We start from the raw sequence: 9,735 nt of genomic DNA, 5'->3' as shown, positions 1-9,735 counted from the left end.
TCCCGCGACGTCATCGCCGCGCGCCGCCCGTTGGCCCGCTCACGTGACCGCGCGCCCTCACGTGACGGCCCGCGGGGGGCGCGGCGGGCGTTGCCTAGCGACGGAGCGGGCCCGCGGCCCGGCGCGCGCCGCCGAAGCCTGAGGCGGGCCCAGGGGGGCTCGGAGTCACCTCGTGGGCTGCCCCCGGGGCGGCCTCTGTCACCGGGCCTCTGTCACCGGGGCTCTGTCAGCTGGTACGTGGCCTCCGTCACCCGGCCTCTGTCACCTGGCCTCTGTTACGTGGCCTCTGTCAGCTGTTACATGGCCTCTGTCACCTGGCCTCTGTCACTGGGCCTCTGTCAACTGTTACCTGGCCTCCATCACCTGGCCTCAGTCAACTGTCACCCAGCCCCTGTCACCCAGCCTCTGTCAACTGTCACTTGGCCTCTTGTCACCTGGCCTCAGTCAACTGTCACCTGGCCTCTGTCACTGGGCCTCTGTCAACTGTTACCTGGCCTCCATCACCTGGCCTCAGTCAACTGTCACCCAGCCTCTGTCAACTGTCACTTGGCCTCTTGTCACCTGGCCTCAGTCAACTGTCACCCAGCCTCTGTCACCTGGCCTCTGTTACCTGGCCTCTGTCAACTGTCACCCAGCCTCTGTCACCTGGCCTTTGTTACCTGGCCTCTGTCACCTGCCCTCAGTCAACTGTCACCCAGCCTCTGTCACTTGGCCTCTGTTACAGAATCACAGAATCACCTAGAATCACCTAGAAGAGACCTCCAAGATCACCGAGTCCCACCTCTGACCTAACACTAACAAGCCCCCCACTAAACCATATCACTGAGCTCTGCATCTAAATGTCTTTCAAAGACCTCCAGGGATGGCGACTCAACCACCTCCCTGGGCAGCCCACCCCAATGCCTAACAACCCTTTCAGTAAAGAAGTACTTCCTAACATCCAACCTAAACCTCCCCTGGCGCAACTTTAGCCCATTCCCCTCGTCCTGTCACCAGGCACGTGGGAGAACAGACCGACCCCCACCTCGCTACAGCGAGTTACCTGGCCCCTGTCACCTGCCCCAGCTGGCTCCATCCCCTGTTTCTTGCCCCACCAGCTCCCCCTTGCCCCTCTCCAACCCTGCTCTGATCCCAGCTCCTCCAGCCCCACCTAGGTCCAGAGACCTGGACGTAGTGGAGAGTCCAATGGAGGGCCACCAAGAATATTTCTCCTGTGAGGAGAGGCTGGGAGAGCTGGGGCTGATCGGGTTGAAGAAGGGGGGGCTCATCCATATCTATCAATATCTGAGAGGAGATGCTGAGAGGACAGAGCCAGGCTCTGCTCCGCTGGTGCCCAGTGCCAGGAGCAGCGGTGCTGGGCACAACCTGGAGCACAGGAGGTTCCCTCTGGACGTCAAGCAGCACTTCTGTGCTCTGTGGGTGACAGAGCGCTGGCACAGGCTACCCAGAAAGGTTTCGGAGTCTCCCTTCACGGAGATCTTCAACAGCTGCCCAGACGTGGTCCTGGGCAAGCTGCTCTGGGTGTCCCTGCTTGAGCAAGGAGGTTGAACCAGATGGCCTCCAGAGGTCCCCGTCAACCCTTCTGTGGTTCTGTGATCTGCCTTTCCCTGTGCCCCAGCCCCACCACGGCCAGGTCTCCCACCCTAACGTGGCACAAGGACCAGGATCTTCTCGTGCCCCCGTCGGACTCCGTCTCATAACCACCTCCCTTAACTTCACGCATCAGCTCCTTATTTCTCGTGCGCTGGTTGTAATCGTCGAAAACGTTTTGCAGGAGAAAAAATCCCGAAGCTGAGCTGCAACGGCTTGTCGTGCCAGTGGAGTAAACCGTAGCTGTTTTTAGCTTCCTGCAAGAATGGGCAAGTTTGGTCCCTCATTTGAAGTCTTTGTTGTGTGCTGGATGTACCATTAGGGTTTCAGCAGCAGCGTGAGCGAAAGAGCTGCTGCAGTCAGGGTAATTAGGAGACACGCAGCTGAACAAGGGAATTTGCACCTTCGGATTAAACAAGAGAAGAGGGCGAGTGGCTCTGCAAGTCTCCTTTTGTAACGCGTTTCCTCAGCAGCTTTCAGGGCAGTTCCTGTTTCCCCATTACTCGATTCCTGCCAGAAACCAGGGGCAAATCCAGGAGCAGGAGGCAGTTTTCTGAGGTCTGGTGCCGCTTCCTATCACTCTACAAGTACCTTTTATGAGCTGAACCGTCCCCCTGAGCACACGTCCCATCCTGAAAGTCAGATGGCCCCATGTTAACTGTATAAACCAGAAGTATCTACAAAGTATATCCATAAAAATGAGAGTACAAACAGAGAAGAACATTATCGGTATGGACGTTATCCTTAAGGAGTTTGTTTTCTGAATAATCTCTTTCTTTCCTAGGGGAATAAAACCCATAACGTTAAACAAAGCTGTAACAATACCTCAAGTCTGCAAAGGAGATAAAAATCCGTACTAAAATTATTTTTGAAACAATTTGGGGAAAAGAAAAAAAAGCTGAGCCAAGTAGCTGTACCAGCACAACACTATTTCCTTCTAAACGCTCCCATGATGGGAACTTTATAAAAGCAACCGATCATCAACCTCGGATCGTTTCAAGCAGAAGCTGTCTCCCGGGACAACTCCCTTCCCATCGCAGTTAGGGAGCTCTGCCTGTCCCAGCTCTGATCGAATAACATCCCCGAGACAAGCCCATGATTCGCCTGCCTGGGAAGGTAGATTTAGTAAATTATTTACAGTGTGCTGAGTGGCTTTTTAAAGTGATTCAGCGGGGGAATATGGGGAAGAGCCAGCCCGGAGGAATATACCGCTTTGTGCAGATGGTAGCAGAGGCTTCAAAACACAAAGCAGGCGGGGAGCCTGGCCCCTGTTAGCCTCCCTTGAAGCCTTCCAACTGGAAAAAATAAATAAATATATATATATAATTAAAAATAAATAAAAATCACACAGCCTCCTCTTGCACGGTCCTGCACAGGTAGGACGGAGACAGGGACCAGAGGGCAGATCCGGGAGGGCAGCCTGAGATCAGCTTCAATCGATGAGCAAGCCTCACCCGGAGTTTCATAACTGCTTCAAACTGGTAGAAATCGGCACTTGTGCCAAAAGAAGCCTCCTCCGCTCGCAGCTGCTCGTTCCCTCCCTTGTGCTGGCACAAGGATTTAAGTGGCTTGCATAAATGAGCTAGAACGGGCTGCTCTGAATCAAAATTAATTCAGCACATGCAGGGGAAAAGCTAATTTTTAACATAGGGAAGCCATGTACCCACCGCTCCCACAACGCCCAACCTTGGGAAAGAGTGAGCTAAAAGCAGGGGGGAGCTGCCCTCTTTTGCTGAGCAAAACACAGCAAAATACATAACTAGAAAAAGCAAACTCTGGGGCAAGGCAGTGCCGGAGGGTCTCAGGCTCCTTGCGGTGCCGCTTGGCTGCTCCTTGAGGTCTCCTTGGGTGCTCCCCACAGGAGAGCTTTGGTGGGACAAGGGGTGCAGAGGAGCAGAGACAACATTTTAAGCATGAAACTGGATCTTCCCCAGGGGTCACACAGGAGCATCCTGCCTTGGGGCAAGTGGCTGGACTACACTCATATATCTCCCCTGAGACGTGTGTAGAGGGTAAAGGAGAGACAAGGATGCTGCAGCACTAAAATAAATCTTTTTTTTTTTTTCTTTTCAGAACACCGTGAGGAAGAATTACGTGTTCAGCTACCTCACCACTAGCTGCCTGTTACAAACAGCACATCTGAAACCTGCAGGAATTCACGGCACTTGTTCTTTGTTCATAGCACTACGCCTGCATGGCACTTGTTTGTAAGTCTAATTTAATTTAAAAAAAAAAAAAAAAACAGTAAAATGCAAGTGCAGGTTTTTGGCGCTGCACTAGCAGGGTGTCTGCGGGTGAGAAAACGCCCGAGGGAGGGTAGCACATTTACGAGAAATTAAATTGCCTCATTCAGCCCAGAATAAACATGGTGCTAATCCCTCTAATGGCCTCAAACATCACCAGAGCTGCGGATCCAGTGACAAGCGTGCAACAGGACCCAATTAAGCTGCTCACACGTTTGGAATCGTGGCCTCATCAGCTTCGGTTTAGTCTGGAGTCTCTCGCTGGCTTTCCGTAAACTTGCTGAGACAAGCTAAAGCACTAAACTTCGTTAAGCGCTGCACCAGCAGATTGCAGAGACCTGATGACAAGGGTGAGTGGGAGGCATCGGCGTTCCTGCCGCCCGCTCCCACAAGACACTTTCCAAAGGCACAGGGATCTCCTAGGATCCCCAGATCTTCCAGCGTTGCCTGAAACACCCAGCAGTGCTCGGGATCCGTTAGCAGGAGCGTCCTTCACAGGACAGCAGAGTAATTACTCCGTGGGGACGCCCGTGGGTCTCGGCTGGAGCATTGCATCAAGCCCGGAGGGAGACAAGTCAATAAACGTGTAGGAAAATCGGTGGGCATCCAGAAGGAAGCAGGAAATCAAAATGGCAAAGGTTTAGAAAACGTGGTCTGTAAAGAAAAAATGGAATCTTTTTGTGTTGTAGTATTGAAAATAAAAAAAAAAATAAATAAATAAAAAAGGAAATAATATCAGAGAGAGATATCTAATCAGATGTGCTTGATGTTCAATGGTAGTAGAGATCTGCTTCATTTGTGGCAAAGGAGACTCAGGTTACAGCTCTGGAAAAACTTTCCAACTCTCCAGAGAAGAAATTGTTCAGGCGGATGGGAAGGTTTAAGGTCAGTATGTTCCTGGGGAGGTCGATATGTACCAAACCCTGCCAGGGGCTCAGACTGAGGTGTCCTCCTCGGCTTGTTCTCAGCCCTCTGTTTCTACAGTCTTGTCGGCTCTGTGGTGTCCTGTGTTTGTTGTTCCAACGCCAGTGGTTGCATCCCGCATCCTTTTGCTGAAGCATCATCAAGCGTGTCAAGTTCCCTCCTGTGCCAGCAGCAGCACTTGTTCAGCCATGGCATGGATTTACGGGATGTGATCTGACTGCAGAGCAACTTCTCCTCCTTCTCCTTCTCCTTCTCCTTCTCCTTCTCCTTCTCCTTCTCCTTCTCCTTCTCCTCCTTCTCCTTCTCCTTCTCCTTCTCCTTCTCCTTCTCCTTCTCCTTCTCCTTCTCCTTCTCCTTCTCCTTCTCCTTCTCCTTCTCCTTCTCCTTCTCCTTCTCCTTCTCCTTCTCCTCCTCCTCCTCCTCCTCCTCCTCCTCCTCCTCCTCCTCCTCCTCCTCCTCCTCCTCCTCCTCCTCCTCCTCCTCCTCCTCCTCCTCCTCCTCCTCCTCCTCCTCCTCCTCCTCCTCCTCCTCCTCCTCCTCCTCCTCCTCCTCCTCCTTCTCCTTCTCCTTCTCCTTCTCCTTCTCCTGCTTCTCTCCTTCCTGCTCCTTCTCCTGCTTCTCCCTTCCCTTTCCTTTTTCTTTCTGGTTTAGTTTTCAGCTTGGCCTGGCCTCCGATGCGATTCACCATGTACCCCCAGGAGTGTAAGGGAAAGCTCCTTTCTAGGCAGCAGCACGGACGTGGACCTGCATTGCTCTAACCCAAGCACAAAACCACACCGTTTCAGGACATCTTGGGGTGGCCCGTCGCAAGCTGAAAGCCTCTAAATTCAAAAGAAGGCTCAAATCCGCACTCCAGCTGCCGAGAAATCTCTGCCTCCCACATCGGCTTTCTCTTGGCTGTCCAGGTACCTGCTCCTCTGAAGCGAGTTGCTCAGGTGGCTGGTGGGAGCTGTGCGGGCTCTCGGGAGGAAGATGGAGCATCTGCATTTGCCGTGGAAGGAGACCAGGAGCTGGTGCAGAGCTCCAGGAGGAGGTGTGACACGGGCCAAGCAGCAGGCAGGGGAGATAATTTTAGCAGCAGCAGCAGCAGCAGCAGCTTGCTGGCTAGACTTAAGCAATGAAAAGGCAAAAAAAAAAAAGAAGGGGAGAAGAATCAACCACGGAGAGGACTGAAGGACAGTCCATGCATGGTTCCAGTAGCACCGTTGTACAAGACAGTGGTGAAAACCAGCTTGCAATGTTGTATATCAGGCTGTATTAGAGAAATATGTTCAGAGTGGAAGAAGTGTAAGGAATGAGGTTGGGAATGGAGGGCCTCTTGCTAGAAATGCCCAAAACAGCCGAGTTTTCTTAGCCTCGCACTCCAAGCAAAGACGTGGCCGCTCTCCCAGCTGTGTCCAAGGAAGAAGGCAAGTATCAAGGGAAAAGGAAGAGCTATTCGAGCAAGAGGATTGTGTGGGGCTATCAAATCTAGGCTTGAAACCGAATAGTCACCGCTGATCATCACGAGAACCAGAGCCCGGGTGTGCAGGAGAGCAGAGGGCCGAGCTCAGGCTCCCGGGGGCTGCGCCCTGCATCCTGCAGCCCCCAACCCGGCTGTGCAGGAGCTCAGCAGCTATTTATCGCTGAAGAAAGCTCCTTCTTCTCCAAAAACCTTTTTCTATCTTAACTCTTGAAAAAAAGAAAAGAAAAAAAAAAAAACTGCCTCCCAAGGGCAAGTGAACTCCAGAATCTTATTTTTGCTGATAACAGCAAGGCTCAGGAGCACGGGCTCTGGGGAAGGACATGTCTCCTGGGTTAGATGGAAACCAGAGAGGAAAATGTCAGTAACAGGAAAAAAAGACTGCCGTGCAGCCCTAAAGGAAAAGCCACCTTCGTTTATCCAGTGGGCAATAGTTTTCTGCTGCGATGTCTCTTTTTTTGCCTTCTGTCTCGCCTGCAGTCTCGCTGCTGGCATGTGAGCTGCACGCAGACCTAAATACACGACCTGGGGAAGGGCAGAAATCAGGTGAACAATCTGTTCACTTCTTCTCTGCTGTTCCCAGGATTATTTTCCAGGATATTTAACGTTTTCTCTCCACTTTCACCTGCTGAAGCGTGCTTTGAGCTTGCGTGGGGATGGCAGGGACTGAACATCCCCAGCTGCTGCCACCGGCTCTCCTGCCCTGCAAGGCCGTGGGACGTCCCCTTGTCCCCCGTGTCCCCCCTGCAGCCACCTCGGAGCCTCTCCACCCTCACCGTCCGCACAACCACCACCATTTCTTGGGCCGGGGCCATTCCCTATAAATTCCTGGTCGTGCCTTACTGACTGCATTTGCCGGGCCTTACAGCAACCACCGAAGGGAAAGCGGCAGCAGCTCATTTTCGCAAGCCCCAGCAGAGGGGAAGGGATGCTTGGAAATGAATTGATGGCATTTCAGGATGTTTTGGGGTTTCTTTTGACCTGTCTGATCTCCCCGCAGGGGCTTGGGAACTCTGCAGGCAGCTTTACCTCCAGGAAGGGACATTGGTGAGTTGTGGCTGACGCTCACAACTAGCAGTAATTATCCAACCCGGAAAGCTGCAGAAGAAACTAAACTGGCTGGAAGGAGAATTTGCTCCCGGAATCATTCTTTTTTTTCCACCACACGCATAAATTGCACCCGCTGGAGGTCCTCTGCGCTTTGGTGGGGGGTTGTCGGCACCTCTTGGAGGTGGAGGTTTGCCCTTGCAAGACCCTTTGGTGCGTTTGTGGCTCCTCCTGGGAGCGTGGCTCTGCCGTCCCGGCGTTGGCACCGGCAGCTCTGCACCGTTCCCCCGTCTGAGCTGCGGGGATGAGGCGTGCTGGGGTTTTTAAGAAGGACGCACAGATTTTGGGTGCTGGGCTTCACCGTTTTGGGGACCCCTCCCTCCCCGGAGGCCTGGTACCCACGCATGGGAGGACGGGGAGGCTCCGGTCCCTCTGCCTCTTCCAGCCTCCGTAGGGTGCTTTGCTTTGGTAACGGCTTGGTTACAGCTTTGCTCCAGAGAAGCTAAAATTAAAACAGTGACTCCATTGCAGACTGAAAACAGAGCATTCCTTCTCCGCCTGCGTGCTTTGGATGGACATCAGAAGCCAAACCCATGCTGCAAAGTCCCCTGTGTAAAAACAATCTTCTATTCTGATCCTCAGCTCACCGCGGCTTGCTGCGGTCGGGATGTTCAGTTCCCAGACCCACGTTCAGGGGGGCTCCGAAATGGGATTTGCCTGGAAATGAAAAACATAAACACTGGAAGCCAGCATCTCTGCAGCTCGCTGCTTTAAACAAAAGCTTATTCTGCTCCAGAGAAGGGGGAAAAACAGAAGTTGATTCATGGATAAAGGTAAAAAAAAACAAACAACTTTAGGATCTCGTTTTCACCCCAGAGGTCCCCTAATTCCTTAGGGAAGGGGACATGTAGGCGGCCAGAGCAAAGGTGGAGATTTCTGCCTGTCCCCATCACCACTGCACCACGGCGATGCACAAAGCTGCTCCCGGTGCACCCAGTCCCTGCTAAAGTCCTGCCAAAATCTCCGTGGATCGGTGACAGCACCCTCGCAAGATGGAGAGGTCGTTCTGCGCGAGCACAGATCTGCGGTACCAACCTCATCGTTATAATTTTGGAGGGGTGAAGGTGCAGACGGCTCTAATTTGCAGCTCTCCGTTCAGTATTTGCATGTGAGCATCAAGACACGCCAGCGCACCCCATGCCATGGTACTGGGGAGCTCTTCAAGCCATACTGGTTTCCACTGGGTGCATACGTGCCTCTGCTGCCACCACCGTAGGGGCCATCGGTGGCCTTCACCGCACGGCGCTGGGCTCCTCTGGGCCAAAAAAAAATTTAAAAAAAATCAAACGTGGCTGGGGAAAGGGAGAAAACAGGTGAGTTTTCAAGCAAGGTGAGAGCTAAAATGAAGGAAAGAATTTTTCCAGGTGGAGGAGAGAAACGAACGGCTCCTGGCAGCAGGGAGCGAAGCCGCAAACCAGGAGGCTCTGGGCAACCTCCGGGATGGGGATAAGGATTTTATATCGTTCAGTCTGAAATATGAATGGCGCCGAACGAGTCCTGTATTTAAGGACCATCCAGGTTTTTGGGGGGACTTCAATGAGGCTCGAAACAGGTCCATGTTCACAGCAGGTCCCGTGTCCCCCCCACAAATCGCCTGTTTCCCTCTTTAATAGGCTGCTTCACCCCAAAATCCCCCGTATTCCCCCCAAAATGAGCAGGGGTGTGGCCCCATCGCACTACCGGCTCTTTGCCCACCCAGCGCCGGGCACGGGGGTGAAAGAGGGGCTGTGAGGCTGAGCCCTGTCCCCCCGTCCCACCTCCCCCCTGCTCTCCGTCCCCATTTTTGTCCCCTCCACCACCCCCACCCGATTCCAGGCAGGACAAAACTCATAGCAGCAGTGACTCCTGCTTGCTCGTGGGCTTCGGTCCAGCGCAGCAGGCAGCCCAGACCTAAATCCAACGCAGTCGTTTTTCTCTACGTTTACTCCTTTTTTTTTTTTTTTCACCCATTTTCCACCCAGATCCCCCCCAGCCCTGATATTTTTTTTTTTTTTGCCATTTCACCCTTCCCAGGGCAGTAATTCCCGCAAGCGGGAGCACGGGGACCACCTGCATCAACGCGCCCGTGCTGTGCCAAAAAATCCAACCCCCCCCCCCGCTCACGGAGCCCCCCACCCTCTGCAGCCCCTGACCCCGTTGCGACGTCCCCCTTGGGGGAAGCCAGCACCCACCCCGTCCCCAGGGTGCCCCATCCCTTGGGTGCCCCCCAGCTGTCTGTGGGGCCTGGGGACCCCCCCCGGGAGCCCGTCCCCGGCTCGGCTTCCTCTAGATGTCACCCTCAGCCGCCTCTTCCGTCGCTGCGATTTTCCTTTCTCCAAGATCCTGCATTTTTTTTTTTTTTTTTTTAAATTCCTTTCTGATCTCTTTCCGGCCATGTGTGATTGCAGTTTCCTCTGGGCGTCCATTTCA

The 9,735-nt window shown here is 53.3% G+C and overlaps 1 long non-coding RNA gene across 1 annotated transcript; it reads right to left on the bottom strand.

Annotated features, from left to right (window-relative positions):
- Positions 1 to 5,450: 5,450 nt before the first annotated feature.
- On the bottom strand, positions 5,451 to 9,652 carry LOC310895600. Its single transcript, XR_014580788.1, has 3 exons — positions 9,498 to 9,652; positions 8,362 to 8,581; positions 5,451 to 7,983 (listed from the first exon to the last, which is right to left on the bottom strand). It is a non-coding gene; the product is annotated as an uncharacterized lncRNA (long non-coding RNA).
- Positions 9,653 to 9,735: the final 83 nt, after the last annotated feature.

This window comes from Anser anser (genome assembly GCF_964211835.1).
Source record: "Anser anser genome assembly, chromosome: 2".
Lineage (NCBI taxonomy): Eukaryota > Metazoa > Chordata > Aves > Anseriformes > Anatidae > Anser > Anser anser.
This window is presented reverse-complemented; position numbering and strand designations above follow the sequence as displayed.